Source organism: Balaenoptera ricei, chromosome 11 (genome assembly GCF_028023285.1).
Source record: "Balaenoptera ricei isolate mBalRic1 chromosome 11, mBalRic1.hap2, whole genome shotgun sequence".
In the NCBI taxonomy this organism is placed as follows: domain Eukaryota; kingdom Metazoa; phylum Chordata; class Mammalia; order Artiodactyla; family Balaenopteridae; genus Balaenoptera; species Balaenoptera ricei.
In genome coordinates, this window is record NC_082649.1 from 1,798,360 (window position 1) to 1,817,552 (window position 19,193).

At 46.4% G+C, this 19,193-nt stretch overlaps 1 protein-coding gene across 2 annotated transcripts in view; it reads right to left on the reverse strand.

The window, feature by feature from the left end:
- Window positions 1-19,193, reverse strand: part of GMDS (GDP-mannose 4,6-dehydratase) — a 490,833-nt gene that overhangs the window by 393,593 nt on the left and 78,047 nt on the right. The window lies entirely within an intron of this gene.

The window sequence follows — 19,193 nt, forward strand, 5'->3', positions numbered from 1 at the left end:
ATAACACAGACAACATCCGACGTGAACACCGAGTGGTGCTCTGCTGTCCACTAAGCCTCCCATAGACGGGCGCTCGTCTGTGCCCACGGGAGCGTGGGAAGGCGCTGGCATCACCACGTGCACAGGGAAAGAAACCGAAATCCAGGGACACGTGGGGGCAACAGGGAGAACATGAAGCTTCAAAAGCTGATGGATCTGCTTTAGGTTTTGCCGCTTACTAGCCCTGTGAAATACGCAACACGTGTGCGGCCAAGCAGACGGCCCTGGTGCTCCTGGGACACAAAACAGGAATCTGACTATTTCCGGGGGTGCTGTAGAGAAGGAGATGCTGGAGCAGGGATGAGACAGGAGCTGCGGGGCCTGGGGAGAGGGCAGGGAGAGTGTGGGGAGGAGGCTGAGAGCACAGCGGTGTTGACACCACTGGAAAGAGCTGCCACAGGGAGAGGGGGAGGTGTGGGCCCTCCGGGGAGGCCCTCCAGGCACTGGTGGCCTTGGCTTCGAGCCCAAGGGTCTGGAAAGTCACCCCAGAAAGGGTGTGGGGTTTGAAGGTGGGGTGGGGGCGGGCCGTAGACAGGATGGCGTTGGTGTTAGCCCTGAATACACGTGCAGGCGCACGCGCACACGGAGTTCAGTAAAAGCGAGGTGCTTACTTTTTATGAAATAATGGGAACTTCATTTGTATGCATCTTAAATCATGCAGTTAATCTCTACGTTAAGATGACGGTGTCTGACTAAACACAGAGATTCTCAGCTCGTTTTTTTAAATTCTTTAAAAATGTCTAGGTGAGGATGGAGGTTCTAGGTAAAATACCTCATGAGCCACTTTTAGGGAAAGAAAGTATGAGAGCCATCTGATTAAACCGTTAAGAGGCCACAAGGCACAAAATCAGGGTTCTAGAAATACGGGGAACATCACCAGCCCTGCTCAGAAAATGAGCTGGGTGGATAGTTCACAATCAATCCTGTAACTGCCCTTCTGCTTTCAGCCTGGGCAGGTCCCCTCTGTCCCATCCAGACTTAACATAAAAATGAGAGGCTCCAACTACTGGAAATCTGTGTGCTCAAAACTGGTTGGGAATATCTGGATTTTCTTTGGTTTCCTCAGTTTGTAAAAGCTTAAAATATCCCTTTGAGCTTCAGAAGTTCCTACCAGATATTCCAGGAAAAAGAAATATAAAGCAGGTTTTATTCCTATCATTGCTTGACTTAGAGCTGGAACCGGAGACACCCTATGGGTCCTGAAAATGAGAGGGCTGCTGCGAGGGTACTTACTGCATTAATGCAGAAGTCACGCGTGAATTCAGGCAGGATGACAAGGCGAGGGGGACAAGGGACACATTTTGTGGTTCATTAAAACCCCCATCAAGTTTTCTTCTGACTTGCTGACATAAATATTCTGGTTTACAGACTCATGTGGAGAAGAGAAATGGTCTGGCACATTCCTTTTCCTCTCAATCTTACGATATATGCACAATTGTGTGGTTTTACACACCCAACATGCAAAGTAAACCAGATAAGAGAGCTGAACAATTCACACCCCGACAAGCCAGGTCGATCTACAGGACCATCAGAAACTTAAGGATAATCAATAGTCTTATAATTAATTCTGAAAACAGCTTAACAGAAAAAGCATTTACAACAATAATAATTTTACAGTAGGTCGGACAGCCCTAGAAAGTACATTTTGTTTTGCTCTTGGTGGTGGTGGTGTCATTTTGAAGCAGGCAACACCGTACTTTGCACATTTTTACTTTCTTTCGGAATAAAAAGTTAAAATGCTCTGTGCTCCACCACGGTTGCCGAGAATGTTTAAAAACAAAAAGGCAGAGGTGAGACCGTGGGGAGGGGCTGTGACTATTCAGAGGCTGATGTGAAACAGGCCTGCCCAGGGCTGAGCCCTGTCAATAGGTCTTGCTCTTCTCACCCAGGCCCTCCTCAAACTTTCCAGCCGGGCTGGAACATTCTGCCCCAGCAGTGGCACCCGCTTCCTCCTCACTTCCTTGCCAGGTCTCCCAAGTGATAGGGCCGGCCGCACAATGTGGGAACCGCGGCAGCGCGAGGCCCCTGGACCCCCCTCCCCCGGCCCCCAGACCCCTGCACCGAAGCCCCTCTAGGAGGACGGGCCGTTCGCACAGCACCTCCCCCAGACGGAAAACCACAACGTCACGGCAACTGAGAGCCACGGCCAACACGACATCTGACTCTCGACTCCTGGAGGCCGAGGAGCTGACGGACTACATGTCCGGCTCACGGCGAACACAACTCATCTGGGACAGACTCCAGCCGGGCTCACGGCGAACACAACTCATCTGGGACAGACTCCAGCCGGGCTCACGGCGAACACAACTCATCTGGGACAGACTCCAGCCGGGCTCACGGCGAACACAACTCATCTGGGACAGACCCCAGCCGGGCTCACGCCGCGCGCCAGAGACGCTTTCACTGGCGAGCCAGCACCCCAACCGGGACTCTGTTCAGTTCGGTTTTGCACATGGTTATGAAGACAGTCTCCATTTCACATTAAATGTTGCACAGCTGGAAGTAAGCACCACGGCTTTAACATTTTCAAGACACAGAAATATGTTCTGTCTTATGCTCGCAGGAACTCACGGGGAAGGCAGGCAGCCCCTTGGCACGGGCGTTAGGGAGGCCCGTGGAGGTTAGGGGCCTGCCTGGTGGTGCCCACAAGAGGGGAAGCCAGGACTAGAAGCCGGGGCTCCCACGACTGTGCCCTGGGAAACCACCTCCTCCACCCAGGGCCCACCAGCGCGTGCCAGAGCCCAACAAAGCAATAAAAAGACCATAACAGACTCATTTTTAAACCAAATGGATTCAGTCACTTTGCATGACAGGGTATCTTACGGATTAAACAGTCCTTCTAGTTTTAACCAGGTGACCCAAACGCAGAAGGTCCTGTAACTTTAGGACAGCCCAGAGCTCAGGGGGAGGCAGGACACAGGGCCGGGGCCTTCTCCAGCCTCATGTGGGCACCGCTGCCTCTTGGAAGCAGTGTCTGGAGGTGGACTTGGGATGTACGTTTCAGGCTGTCGAGCCAGGCGGCAGGGCCACTGCCGAGGGTCCAAAACGGGAGGATTCCGGTGTGCCTGGTGCCTGCAGCCCCCGTCCTTGTGCTTCACCTTTCATGGAATGTTCCAGATACACACCTATACAATTCACAGGAATTCCAAAAATTGAATCCTATCTTGACTATAAGATAAAAATTACCGGGGCTTCCCTGGTGGCGCAGTGGTTGAGAATCTGCCTGCTAATGCAGGGGACACGGGTTCGAGCCCTGGTCTGGGAAGATCCCACGTGCCGCGGAGCAGCTGGGCCCGTGAGCCACAATTACTGAGCCTGCGCGTCTGGAGCCTGTGCTCCGCAACAGGAGAGGCCGCGATAGTGAGAGGCCCGCGCACCGCGATGAAGAGTGGCCCCCGCTTGCCGCAACTAGAGAAAGCCCTCGCTCAGAAACGAAGACCCAACACAGCCATAAATTAAATAAAAATTTTAAAAAAAATTACCTAAAATTTCACATCTATAAAAAGCTGAAGGGAGCGCAGAAAGTTTCCCCCTTCTCCCAAAGGCCACAGAAGGCTGAAATAGCCCTGACCAAGCCTCATACCCACCCATGTCCACACACGTATGGCCTCATACCCACCCATGTCCTCAAACGTATGGCCACCTACCTTCCTGCAGAGAGGAGAGAGCATTCCTCTTCTCTCTCCAAACATGGATTCACTTCTAGCCCACAGGACAAGTGAGAAGGACAGCTTCTCAGATGCAACTTGAGAACGCGGGCCCTCTGAGCTGCGCCTAAATCAGACTATGTTTCTGCCGAAGCACCGTTGGGCAGCTTCTTTGAAGAGGGTAAGATAATGAGCAGTGCTGGGCTGAAGAAACCAGGCCTCTAATAAAATGAATTCCCTTGTTTAGATCACCTCAAGCACTGGGAAGTAAAATACCCCTCCTGTAAGGAGAGAAAGCACTTGCACACTGCCTGCCACGTGCTTTAAGTCTCTGTGCCTTAATTACTCTAAAATAAGCATTTTCAGCTAATTGCAAGTACAATATCAAAGTAATCTGTACCTCCAATGAGAGAAGTACAGACACCTCAAAGATTAACAGAAGATGCCGCTTTGAATTAGAATGAAGACTTCAGATGGGAAGATTAGCCACTGCAGTGCCAAGATTCCAGAGGCAGAATGCGAGGGAAAAGTATTTTCACCTGGCTCATGCTTGCAGCACAAAGCATTGGATAAAATCTCTGTCACACTCACACAACTCAAAAGACCATAGGGATTATTAATCCCACTGTCTCATTTTGCAGCTCAGGAAACTGAGACTGAAAACATTAAATGTTTAGTGTCCAGTCACACAGTTAGGAAGTAGTAGAACATGAAAAATAAAAAAGGAAAGAAAGTAAGAAAAGTAAAAACAGATCTCTCAGACCTCAGAATTTTTAACTAAAAACTACTGTGAAAAGAGCTACAATGAATAGACTGGACTAATGTGTACAGTTGAGAACCAGAGGGAAGAACAAGAACAGAGCCAACAAGTGTCAGCAGAGTGAGCAGTACCTGACTGGCCACGAGGACACCATCATATGCAAAACATATAAATAACCTTGGCTCCTGTAGTCTTGAAAGCTGAAGATTATTTCCCCATAAAAGTTGAGGTCGCCCCCCACCCCCAAGAACTGCCTTTCACTCCCTTTGATCTACCTCCCAGTAGAAGGAGTGATCAACAACCCCTGCAGAGCAAAGACTGATGGATACTCCTTTCTAACCACCCCTTCCTGCAGACCCCCTGCTGGGGAAAGAGCCCCCTAGGGGGTGCTCAGCGGCTGCACACACACCTCACACGCACCTCACATGCGCACACGGCACATGGATAAGTGACAGTGGCTCTGCTGCAAACCAGGACGTCCCAGGAAATTGTGATGAGCTGAAGCTTAAAGGCAACATTTTAGAAAGAGGCTGGATACCCCCCATCAGACTACACATTGCTCTACCACTGCCCTGATATCTTTCCCCCAAGTATTTTCAAAATGTTTCTAATGTTAATTTCAAATTAACATTCAATTTCAAAAGATTCTAATGTTAAGTCTCATGGCCAACGGTAAACTAAAAATAAAATATCATAGAGGGAAGAAATGACCTAAAAGGTTAATTTCAGAAAATATTTTTTCAGTTTGCTAGGTTAAAAATTGCTATGTTTTTCTTTTCATTTTTTGATTAGTATAAAGACTGAAAAGGTTTTTGTGTTTATGACTGTGTGTACTATTTCTTCTGGGAATTACTTATTCTTATCTTTTATATTTCTTATACATTTTTCTAGTAGGCTGTATTTCTCCAATTGGTTTTTTCTTCTAAGCATCTAGAACGTATATAAAATTGGCTCATTTTTATCTCCTAAAAGCCACTCAAAAAATATTTGGAAACTGGTGAGCAGATTTTTAGTGGTAGAACTCCCAAGATAACCTGGCTTAAAATCCACGTTCCTTTCAAACGGCAAATGATTATTGTAAACTCTTAGTTTAATGAGCAAAGAAGAACGAAGACACCGAAACCTGAACTCCAGGGGCATCTGCACAACCCAGCGCTTGTAGCACCACCGACCTCATCACAGCGAAACACATTTCTGTGATTTAGGCGAGCGCTGTAAGAAAAGTGGGATTAGAGGGAAGAGCTGCTAGTAAGGTATAGAAAGATAATGTCTAATTACACTCTTAGAAGAAGGACAACACACACATTCCAACACCGTCCCAGAGGTGTTTAAAAACCCTCAAAAGTAAATCCTAAGGCATTCATCAAGTGCATACACGTGTGCTGGGTGTACGTAATGCAGCTGCATCAAGCGTGAGCTAGCCTGTCCATCTCCACACGAGTATAAGTGCCCACAGAGAACGGCCTCCTGCCCACGTTCTCGCCTCTTTAAAATGTAAGCTCCTTCAGTGTGAACCCCTGTGCTTTTTCTCTCTCCCAATCTCCCTTTCTTGACACTCATGCTAAAATTTCTACCCTTCAGAGAGAAACAAAAGTCCTCACGTGACCTGGAATTACTACAAATGATGATGATAATAGTATTAACAACAAGAGTAAGCACTTATTTAGTGCTTAGGCTATGTCAGCCACGCTCCCAATGCTTTACGGTCATTAACTTTTCAATCTTCACAGTAACCCTGTGTAGTTAGCACTATTATTATCTCTGTTTCACAAATGAGCAAGCTGAAGTGAACTGAGACCAAGTAACCTGCCCGATATCCCAGCTAGTAAACAGAGCAAGGATCTGCACCACATATATATTTCTAATGAATGATTTACGTGGCAATCTGCTCCACTAATAGGATCAATCACTCCATAATGATGGGCCTACAGATGTTTTAACATAAAATTTGGTCTCTACAGAATTTATTAACAAAGCAAAGTGTCACAGATTAGTGAGTTTCAAACATTCCCTTGGCCATAGGTGTCAGGGAATAGAGGGCAGAAAGGAAGGAAGAGATTTAGCCCCTGCGCTCTTGCTCTGAGGGTATCTGGGAAGCCAGGCACTTCCTGGCCGAGATAGGATTAGACTTCAACGCTGGTTTCACACAGATCAGCATCCCCACATGCGGACAGGATGAGAAGAGCAGCCAGGTGACCCGCGCAGCTAAGCAAAGTGTTCTGCTCTCAGGGAGCACCCACCAGCAGATGCGGGAGTCACGGACAGAGGCAGGGCCGGCGGGGAAAAGGAACGCTATGAACTACTTCCCCACCGACCTCGTCCGTACTGGATGGCACGGTGCCCTGGGGAAATCACGACCTCGTCCGTACTGGATGGCACGGTGCCCTGGGGAAATCAATCACCACCCTCGAGCATGAAATCAAGGTGGGAAAAACAGAGGAAATACAAGAAGCATATCCCTGTCAAAACCCTTTTAAAGATCTGCTAACTGACCAGTCCAGCGCTGCTGTGAATGACTCCTTTCAAGTTTAGAACAATATACTCACTGAAAGTTTGTATAACTCAGGGCTCCAAATACATTGATAAAGACTTGTTCAGATCTAGAGAGAAGTTAATAATAAATTACCAGTAAACTTCATGCTTAAAATAATCTCTTTGTAGTAAATATATACATGAATTAAAACTGTCCAGAAATGGAAAATAGAGCTTCTCTTTCTTTTTCCCTTTCTCATTATCTCTCAAAGTGACAGTCCCTACAATTAATTAAAGGCTGTTTCTTTGCAAAGTACATACTTGCATAGTTCTAATCGCCCAAATGATGTATAGAGGAAATGATTTTTTGCAGGTACTCTAAAACAGAGCTGCACTTTGTCCAGGGTTCAAGGCCACGCTTAATGAAAAGCTTTAAACTTGGAAGAAAAAAATGCAGTACTGAAAAGAGAAGAAATATTAAATTTTAGTATTTACCTGATTTATTAGCATTTCCTTGTGCCTTTCTTTGTAGCGTTTGTGCCCTGGCTAATGGAGAAAGACAAAGCAAATGCTCTTTTGTTGACCGACTTTAAAAAAGTCCTAAGAATAACAAAAAGACACACAGATATTGATGACTATATCTTTCTGCATTCTACTGTACATTCGGTTGTTACTTCAATGTCACTGTTGGTGACAAGTAGAGCCTAACTATTTGCAAATATTCTTGCTCTTTTTAACCCAATTTCTTTCGGGGATATAAACAGTTAAGACCATTCCTATCACAGGCACACGCCATGACAGAAATGTCAGTTATGGGCACCCTGAGCCATTTCAGACCTGATCTGCAACGATGGCGTCCCCACCAAGCTGGAGACATTGTAAATCACAGAAGAAAGATACAAACTGAGAGCTGTGATTTGTATAAGTTAAAGTCACTGAAAGACAGATGAAATTCAAGCATATGCTCACAGGTGTCCGTGGAGAAGTCTGTAAGCATCTACCCAGAAAGCTGCGTATCATCAAACTAATAACGCTGATGCTCAGAGCAGAGGACAGGTAAAGAACGGAGTGTCTGCAGGCAGGTTCACCCGTAAAACACGATTCTGGGGACCAGGGAATCTCCGCGTTTATTGTTGGGTTGTGCTGTATTATGCACGAAGGTTCTGCCACTCAGAGAAGGTATCGAAAAACACTTTGGGGGAAAATCCCACATCGAAGAGCATGGGCCTCCACCTTGCTGGCAGCGGTCTCTCCAGTCCCTGCCTCACAGGCCGTACAGCCTGGGCACGTTTCCCCCAGCTTAGCACAACACAGCGCCTATGACAGTGGAACTTCTGCAGGCTCACCCTTTTGGTTGTTTTCATCTTGTCATTGTGCCCTCTTTCACCAACAGCAATGGGGCTTAGCTCCTACTCAACCATGACCTTTTGTTTTCAAGGAGCTTCAAAGGTGTATTTTTTAATGTGTATCCAGTATAAGGACATGTCAACCATGTACTTCTTAAATCTCGACTTAATAGGACAGCAGGAAAACAGGATCCAGACTCGACTCTACTGAAGACCAGAGTTTTGTAAGGGTGTTGAGGGTGGCGTGGTCCTTCAGGTGAGAAATAATGTCCACGCCAACAGGGACTGTATACGACTCCCCATCCTGGTCTCAGGAGCACCCAGCTGCAAATTCCCAACCTTGCCAGGGGCTCAGACTGAAAGCCTGGTGTCCCTAATTCCGTCCAACAAGATCCATCCACCTGTGGTCTAGGCTTGTAATACTGACATACCACACAGTGGTCTGCTTCTCAGCTATTCCCGCCCCTAATACGTATGACTTATTCAGGATACTTGACTACGTTTGGTAGATCTGGATCATCCATTTAGAAAAACCGAGTATTTTTTTTTCTATCAAAACACCAGGCTTAAAATTCAGGTAAGCTATCACCTTACACTACACCTTTCAGGAGATATAGCTAACGCGATCTTACTTATTCCACATATGTTCCTCAAAGTATTTACTATTTCTATCAAATTAATAACATCTTACATTTCTCTAATTCTTTATGGTTGCTAAGTTCTCTAAGATATTTCTCCCATTTATATCGCACAACATCCCGGTGAGATAGCTGATATTATCCCCATTTTTCCAGATCAGATCACAGATTAGAAAGCTTAAATCCTTTACTCAAGGTCATAGAGCTAGTGAGAGAACTTGGCAGAAGATGAAATCAATTTGTCTAGTCCTAACTACGTGTTATTTCCATATTACTTCTCCTTCAATCATAATAAAAATGTTTCAATCAAAACAAGATGCCACAGAAGTTTTTTAAAGCTTTTCAATTAACTAATAAATGTATATAAAAACTCATATAAAGTTTAGTAAAAAAATTTTTTTAAATATCATCACTTCTGCAATAATCCATTAAGAATGATTGCTTAAAATAAACTCCCTTCAAACGTACAGAACAAAATGCTCGTGCGTGTGTGTGTGTGTGTGTGTGTGTGTGTGTGTGTGTGTGCTCACTCAAAGGGATTACTGATTATTGCCATTATCCCGAAGATAAAAGAAAGTAGGTCTGTACTCTGAACGATAAAAGCAGACCCTGCAATAATCAATGAATGGATAAACATCTATTAATGTCTAGAGGATAATGCAATGTGATACGGCAAATAAAAAAAAGGATAAGTTGCGTTTCCTACCCTTTAGGAATTTATAATCTAGTGAGAGGACGAGGAATCAACACATCACCATCATCCCCATCTCACCAGCTGTCACATCAGTGCCAACATTCATTCACTGTGTCCTTGTGATGCATTAGGCTGGTGCTGGCCAATAGAAATACTGTGAGCACACGTGTCATTCAAAATTTTCTGGTAGCCAATTTTAAAAAGGTAAAAAGAAAAAAAAGTAAAAGTTAATTTTAATAATATGTTTATTTAACTCAATCTATCCAGAACGTTATCATACCAATATGTTAATGAAAAATTATTAATGAGATATTTTACATTCTTTTTTGCATTAGTCTTTGAAATCTGTTATTTTGCACTTACAGTACATCTCAAGTCAGATCTAAATTTTCTTCAGAAATACTTTTTCAGAGATCTATATTTAGATTTCATAATATCTGTATTTAGACTTCATAAACTTGACAGTTGAAAAAGTAAATTCACATACCTAGGTTTTATCAAATACATATACTTAAAATTTTTCCAAAAACTGAACTAAATACCAAAAACTCATTTCCCTTTAATATTCATATACACACTGGCAAAACTGGTGTACTCTCTTTTTTTTTTTAAGAAACCCTGACTTGACTTTGGGGAGCACATCAGTTTAAACTCCGTGTCTGCCCCAGCTCACTCACTAGCTCTGGGCCAAGAGCGAACGACGACTCCAAGGAGTCTGCACAACTGGAAGCACCTCCAGCACCTGCTCCCAGTTCCTTCTCGAGTCTTTACAGCCAGTTTACGTAATGCTATTAATAACTGCAACTAATAATGTATATTGATTCATGTTAGAAAGATGTGTAAAATCGTTACTATTGATTTGTATTGTGAAAACCTTTAATTTCTACATAAATTCTCAGACGTCCCTAGTTGATCACAAACAAGCTGTCCTTCCCTTAGAGCTTCAAATTTAGCTCATTCAAGAGCAGTGTGACATGAGTGAGAAAACCTAAGTCACACCATCATGTTTTCTTCCTTTTGTTTCAAGACAGAAAAGAAAACCTTATACTGGAGCAAATATTACAGAAATTCTGTAACCCTCACCCCGACTCTACTGCTGAGAGTCAGCAAAGACCCAAGATCACTGCCTTCTCGGTCCTCTACTTCCTTCCACGGGTCTATAAACTGGCGGTGATTCACAGCTTTTCATGTATGGGTGGAACAATTTTTATATGGCATCTATGACACTCCTGACAGAGCTTGCTTCTGAATATAGTGGTATGAGCAATAAGCTCATTCCACAAGAGGCTAAACAAGGTTAGCCTCTTGTTTTAAAATTCTAATGAAAAGATTTGACGTGACATAGCTAGAGTAGTGTCATGATGGAAATTAACTTTTTCACATCCATCTGAAATTCTCCTTTGACATATGTAAAACATTCAGAAATTTGTTATTTCTAGCCAAAAATTTACAACATTTCTTTGTAAATCTTTAAATCCTTTGAGATAAAGGGTAAACAACATACTACCAGGCAGTGATTTGTATGTCGCAGTACAGCTTGTGTTAAGGTTAAAAAAAAAAGTACTTGAAATTTTAAGTCAATTGATCTTTGACATTGTTAGGGAGACCTTGTATTCTACAGGAAATTGTTTGATGATCTAACTAAATATCTTTAAGTTTTTGTAAAATATCTTTTTGTCTTTTCTCCTAATTTTCTACTAAAACTTCAATAACTGAAATAATGCCTTTGCCAACTCTCCATCTAAAAATGGTTTCCTCTTTTGTGCATTAATCCAAACCATTTTATAGGTGGACAAAGTTATAAGTTCATGTCCTGTTAAAATTTTTTTAATTTGTTAGATATTTAATTCAGATTTCAGGCAAGTAAGTGCATTAATTTCTTTTCTGAGCTTTGAGAGGCAACTTCTAATCAAATCCACTACAGATTTGTTGAAAATATCCCATAATATTTCCCACCCTATTGTCGTTAAAATTTTTTTTACACAACAAGCAGCTTTTCTGTCTCACTCTGGCACAGGAAACTGCAAACGCCATTCGCCGTGGAGTCTCCCTGTCTCTTCTTGTCCTCACAGCTCTGATCATGATGCCGCCTTCTGCATCTGCACTCAATTCTGCAGCTGCAGGTGAGCCTTTGGTTTAAATTTCAAAATTGGTCTATACTTAATTTAACTAGAAAAATGGTGTAGTTTTATCTTAAAATTATAAACATCTCAATTTATCTACCAACGCTGTTGTGCATGTATCACTGCAAGTCATGCTGTCTGTATAAAATACTCAAATAAATGCATTACAATGTCAGATAGAAAACAGAAAAAAAATCTGAAGTGAATAAATTAGCTGACACCAACAAGATCTGTGGGAAAGAATCAGTTAAAGTGAATGTCCTAACAAAACAAGAAAGTGTGTTTAACAGAAATATAGTTTACGTTGCTTCCATTGTAAAGACCCCATTCCTCAAGCCATGGCAGGCACATCTTAATTGTTCAGCAGCAGCATATGGCTTATGTCTCCAATTCTGGGCAGTGTGGTGACGGGCTGTGTCCTCAGCAGTTTGCGTTTGTTAACTTACTGATTCTCACAGCTGTTTAAAGTATTTACCCTAACTGCCACCCTATTACAGACAGTGAAACTTAGGCAGAAGCAAGTAAGTGACTTACCCAAAGTCACACAGCTGCTAACCGGGGAGCCTGGGATTTAGACCCAGAGAGTCTGACTCCAGACTCGTCCCCGCCCCCGCACTGTCCTCAGATCGACAAGGGCACCGAGCTGAGAGAGGACACAAGAGGTGCCAGGTGCCTTACAAATATAAACCAAGCTGCCTTGCGACCAGAAGTAGGGAGCCAAGACTGACAGGAAGGCATCATTAAGGAGGAGAAAGATGGAGCTTAAAGACACACACGGGGGATGAAAAGGGAAAGCGATCAGGGTGAGGAGGAGGGGATGGAGAGTGCGAGCCAAGGCTACTCGGTCCTGGAGGAGGAAAGATGACCCACTGACCAGTTACCGTGCAGACCAGAGAATGGCCCCCAAAGACACAGGAATGTCATCTCCCACCAGAAAACAGTTCTGCAGATGTGATTCAGTTAAGGATCTTGAGCTGGAGAGACCATCCTGGATTATCCGGGTGGGCCCTGAATCCAACCACAGGTGTCCTTGTAAGGGGGAGGCACGGAGGCATCTCAGGCAGGTAGAGCAGGAGGAGACCACATGGCCACGGAAACAGAGACTGTAGTGGTGGGGTCACAAGCCAAGGGATGCTGGTGGCCACGGGAGGCTGGAAGAGCCGGAATCGACTCTCCCCCAGCCTCCAACGGGAGTGCCGCCATCCCACACTTGGCCTTCGCAACTGTGAGAGGATGTACCTGTCTTCTAAGTCCCCAGTTTGTAACACTTGGTTACAGCAGCCTGAGGAAACCCATACGGTTACTACAGGACCACTCAGAAAATTCAGGATGCAAACGTACCTCATACATGAGCACGGAGCATCTAGGAAGCAGGGTTTCCCAGTGTATCTAATGACAGAATGCCCAGGCCCTTGGAGCGGGAGGGCTGGCGGTGACAGAGCACCTGTGAACACTGGGCAGCCCTCGTGGGTCCCTAGCAAAGCCTGGAAATCCCGACCCAAGGCACATCCTGGAAGGCATGTAATTCAGGCAGAGAAGTCTGAACTGTATTCAAACAAACAACACAGAAGGTTTCTGAGAAAGGCTGCGAGAAGTTCACCACTTGGGTGAGGAGACCTAGGACGACATACACCTGGACCCCGGTGACATCACCGTGGCAGAAAACACTGCTTTGGGAAATGCAACATGTGACAACACAGCGTCCTGTACTGCAGCCTCCTGATAAGACCACCGCCTCCAGGAAGTGATCTCAGTCTCCTGAGGGGCACTGACAGGCTGAAGTGGCTTTGGAGGGTGACAAATGAGAAACGGCATGAAAGAAGGGAAGAAGCATTCTTCTCAAGAAAATATGCAACGGGGAACTAAATAGCAGAGCCTGCAAGTAACTGAAGGACTAAAATAAAACAGAAAAAGCGCACTCTGAAGGATTCCATAAAAGCCAGCAATGAAATACCCCAGGGGGTGGAGCCAGGCCCACAGAATGCCCCCCAGGGTCCCTGCAGGAAGAAGCCTGGGCCACTCAGAGACTCCCTCGGGAACGGACGACCTCGCAGGAGGAGAAGATCCACACTGGGGAGGAAGTGGGCCCACAAACCCACCAGCTTTCTCCAACTCTAAGACCCCGCGCCCGACCTGGTCACAGGCCTGTCTGTCATAGCCACATGCACAGCTGCAGTAATCAGTGAATGAAAACTACTGCGCTCAACGAGGGGTAAAATTCAAAGTATTTAACGAGCTGTGCAGCACAGGCACTAACCCACTAGAATGGTTGCCAGTTCACGTGTCCACAGGTGGGAACCCACCCATGAATTCGCCTTCATAAAACTGTTGACGTGACCCACAGCTGAAAATGAATTCAGAAAAGGCAGGAAAAGAGGGAGGAGGAAAAAACTAACACCACTTAAACACTATTCCTTTGAACTGACAACAGGACCCCAGGCTTGGGAAACCACAGGACGGAAAGGAAGGACGCGCAGGTAGGCTGAGAGCCGCTCTCCATGCACTGGCCACCTGACCAGAGCCTGCTGGCAGCTACACTCAGGGCCCGGCGGCCACACACCGGGCACCACAGCCTCCACGTGTCCGCTGGGCACCTTCTGCAAATGCTAATTACAGGCCAGGAAGTCTGGGTTTAGCTCTGGTTGCGTCCCTGTCTCCGTCTCCGTCTCCGTCTCCTCTCCCTCTCCCGCTCTCCCCGCCCTCCTAGAGCATAAATGCGGGTCCCACTGGTTTCAGGCTGACAGTACCCACCTGGCAGCAACCGTCTGACAGGTCAGTGCCCAATAATGGGCACGTGTATTTTCTTATAAGGCGCAGGTAAATTATGGCGCTTGAGCAGAGACCTCATTATGTAATTTTTACAGCACGTTTACTACAAGCCAGTTTCAATTTTATGTTTTTGTCTCTAGGCCTTAAACAAAGGGGAGAGAAAGTTCATATACACATTTGAAGGGGCTATTTTCTAAAAACAACATCAGGCTAAAAATAGGGCCTGTTATGGGTTAAATGGTGTTCCCCTGAAAATTCATATATTGAAGTCCTAACTCCCAGGCCCTCAGACTGTGACCTTATTTGGAAATAGGGTCATTACGGATGAAATCCGTTAAGCTGAGGTCACGCTAGAATAAGGCGGACCCTATTCTGACATGCCCAGTGTCCTGACAAAGAGGGGACATTTGGACGCAGACGCACATGGGGAGACAGCATGTGAAGATGGAGCCAGAGACTGAAGCAATGCTTACAGAAGCCAAAGGTACCAGATGCTGCCAGCACGCCACGCGGAGGGGAGAGACCGGAACGGAAGCTCCCTCGAGGCTGGAGAAGGAGCCAACCCTGCAGACACCTCGATCCCGGGCTTCCGGAGCCGGGAGAAAATAAATCCTGTTCTTTAAGCCCCCTGGTCTGTGATGCTGTGTTACGGCAGCCCCAGGACACTAATACAGGACTCGAAAATGAGGCGCGGCCAAGGAAGAGCCAGGCAGGGCTGGGGGTTCAGCAGGGAGAGCTCCGGTTCTCTGCACCCAAACCCCACCTCCGCCTGTACCTCCGCCTGTACCTCCGCCTGCACCCGCACCTGCACCTGCACCTGGAGTCGGCGTCGGGAAGCAGAGGCCCGAGCCTGCCATTCCTGCCCTCGGGGCCCCACCTTCGGGCCCCGCAGACCTGCTCTGGCCCAGAGCTCCTCCCTCCCCGAGGGCCCCTCCTCCCTGACCCTCCTGACACCCGGGTCCCCACGCGTCCACCATTTCTTCACAAAGTCCTTCCCAGCTCTCTCCACCCCGGCTGAGTCAGAGCCCTGCCCCGTCAGCACACAGCTCTTTCCTTCGCAGCTGCTGTCACCTACCCCGTGTGGCAGTGTGGATGGCCCGCGGGCCGCCCACTGGACGGCAGGACCCGGGAGGATGGGACCATGACGCGGAGGCTCTGGGACCCAGCACGCTGTCTGTCGGGCACTCCGAGCGCTACTCACATTTGCTCAGTAAAGTAAAACTCCATGTCCGCGGGTTCCTCATCTCCCAGGTCCTATTCACCAGCAGACACGCAGTGCCCTGTCCGCACCATATGCATCAAAGCTGTCTGACGGGCCGTCTGGCCTCCCTGCCCTAACACACAACACCCAAAGGGCTCTCAGGCCCCCACTGCCTGCCTGTCCCGACAGCGCCACCCCCTCGTCTGCCTCACTGGGCCTCAAGCAGCCCCGCCACCAAACGCCCAGCACACGGCGGAAACGGCTGGACTACTCCTGCCACCAAGCTCAGGGAAACTTAAGCAGATGGCTCCGGTTCCAAGGCAGGGGAGCCACAGGAGACATGGAAAAGGGAGGGTCCCTCCACGCACTCGGCTTCCCCCGGCATCAGTGTCACAGCCCCATCGCCAGCCCCGCAGCCAAACGTGAGGCACCTCCAGGCAACCAGGGGCTCTTCAGTCCACACTTTAGAAACCACCAGCCCGTCTGGTGAAACCTCAACTTTCTCGTGAAGAAGTCAAAGCTCTCAATTAACTATCAGCTCCATTCCCAACAGCCTAACCAAATAAAAATGAACATTTCAATGCACACATTCCTTATTCTGAGTCCAATGTGCCCCGCCGTGGGTGTGTTTTCACTCAGCCATTCGTATGACAAATATCTGTCGATGTTCCAGATGGAGTGTGTCAGAGACAAGCCTTGCCTTTGATGACAGCTGTGTCAGTCAATACATGTACGAAAGATAACGGGAGATATTTACCGCGGGCAGAGCTGGTAGAAGTATTGTCTGAGCATTAGCCTCGTGAACAGCCCTACAGGTGGGGTCGATTGTTACCCCAGTTTTAAGGGTTAGACACAGAGTCCTGAGGAGGTGAGGTCAGGTCCCGGCCACAGAGGCAAACAGTTTCAGAATCAGACGTCCTGACTGCTGAGCGCAGCGCTATTTCCAGCAGCCGCAACGTGGAAACAACCTGTGTCTGCTGACAGATGATGGACAAACGAGCGGTGGTACACACACACCATGGGATATTACTCAGCTATAAAAAAGTAGGAGATCCTGCCATTTTCAACAACATGGATGGACCTGGAGGGCATTATGCTGAGGGAGATAAGTCAGACAGAGACAGATACTGTGTGATCTCACTTATATATGGAATCTAAAAAAAACCCCAGAAAAAGAGATCAGACTTGTGGATTGTGGGTCACCAGAGGCAGAGGGGGAGGGGGAAGGGGCCTGGAGGAAAGGGGTCAAAAGCTACAAACTTCCAGTTATAAGACAAATCCTAGGGATGTGAGGCACAGCATGGTGACTGTAGTAAACACTGCTCTTGATATATAGGATAGTTGTTAAAGAGAACAGAACCTAAGAGTTCTTACCACAGAGGAAAAAAAAAATTTTTTGTATGTATATGAAATGATGGATGTTCACTAAACTTACCGTGGCAATCATTTCACAACATACGTGAGTCAAGCCATTCTGCTGCACACCTTAAACTTACACAGTGCCGTGTGTCAATTATATCTCAATAAAACTGGAAAAAAATCAGATGTTTTGTAATCTTTTATCTCACAGTCTGTTAGGTGCAGACACAATACACACTACGATATAGTTTTTATAAACTAAAAAACACAAAAAACTACACAGCATAGTGTTTAGTAACCACTCGTGTATGATGACACTATACAGAAAAGCAAGAGAACACGCAAATGTCACGATGCCGGTCACCTCTGGACTTCGGCAGGTAGAACACTCAGAGAGCTTTCGCCATGATTCTACAATTTTTTTAAGTTGGGGGTAGCTTAACCCAAGTTTTCATTTTATCATTATGCTCCATAAATTACATAGATATTACATATTAATGTTCATAAATCAAATATTTTCTAAATAAAAATAAAGTACATGGCATGAAACAGGCCCTTAATAAATGGTGAAAATTATTCCTTAAAGCGGAAGGGATTAGAGCATGTCAACAGGCTGGGGAGGGGAGCCGAGGAGAGAGGTGGATGGACAGACAGAAAGGAAGAGTAGCTGCCGTGACCGGGAAGGGAACGGGCTCAACAGAAAAGGGAAAAGGCCTGGTCTGAGCAGGATGGACCAGGTCTCCCCAAAGCCGGGAGAAGGACGGGTGTAGATGGAGACAACTTGGCAGTGGGAAGAGAGGAGGGGGTATGTTTCAAGAACTGAAACACAAGATTATTTGCTCAGGACCAGACTGGCTGGGGAGCTTGAGGAAAGAGGCTGACTTAGAATATTTACCGACAGGAAAGTGGAAGAAGACCCATCACATAAGGTGACCACTGAGAACCCAAAAGAGACTGGAAACTATGAGTAAAAAGGGGACCATACATGTATTTGGGTTATTTTTTTCATTTCGGCACAAGCACAGGTTAAAAAAAAGAAGAAGAAAAAGAAAAAAAAAAGAATACTCCAAGACTGATTTAGGGTTGGGAGTTTGCAGAGAGGTAAAAAAGAAAGACCAGGACCAAGGAGCTGAGAGTTCTATTCCAAGAATAATTCAAGTCCTTGGCCATTGGATGCAGACCTGGGGAGGGCAGAATGGAGCCCAGACAGGATGGTGACCAAGGAGAAAACGGAGAACGTGGAGGCTCAGCCACTTACGAACCTCGAGAACAGGTACAGGAGGAAACAGTGCAGATGAGTCCAGGGTGCCCAGGCTGTCCACGGGCAAGGAAGAAGGGTCCCCAGTGACTAGGCTGGAGGTGCCAGCATCTGCACACACATCACCGTGCCACCTCCCACCATGCGGAGGTGCCCTCTGGGCACACAGCCTCTCTCCACAAAGCTCTCGGTGGTCACCGCCAATCCACAGGTGCTGTCACCTGACCTGAAACTGGCCTTTAGTCCCTGCAGCAATCACTAAGATATTCCCCCAACTTTTAACCCTGAAAAGTTTTAGATCTACGTGATAGTTGATGAAACACCATTAATCTTTCACCTAGATTCACCGGTTAAGAGTCTTTCACGTTTGCCTCGTCTCTCTCCATGTTTACACACACCTGCACTCACTTTTGCTGTTGTTGTTATTGTGGTTGGCTGGAGAACCATGTGCAAGTAAGCTACAGACATGATGATACTTCACCCTTAATGACGCTTCCTTAGCAGGCAGTTTCTCAGGATCTGGAAATTCTCCTGTGACCTCAGTACCATTAATATAGTCAATCTTTAAGTTTCCCAACTTCCCTCAAAGTGTTTTAATAACTGCTTATTTTCTAGTCCAAGACCCAGTCATGGTCTGTACATTGCATAAAATTGTTAAATCAGTAAATTTTACAGCTGTGGAAAAGCAGTGCTTCAGCGTCTGCAGTGGTGAGCAGGACCGACCGGAAGCCAGAGGAGCAGAAAAGGAGGGAGACAAAGCAGCAAACTCCCTAGAGAGTCCAGAAAAGGTGGGGGGAGCGTGAGTTCCCAAATAAGGGTGGTGATAATGAACATGTAAAAGACGGGCAAAGTCAGCGGTTACACCAGAGGGCAGACAGCAGAAGCAA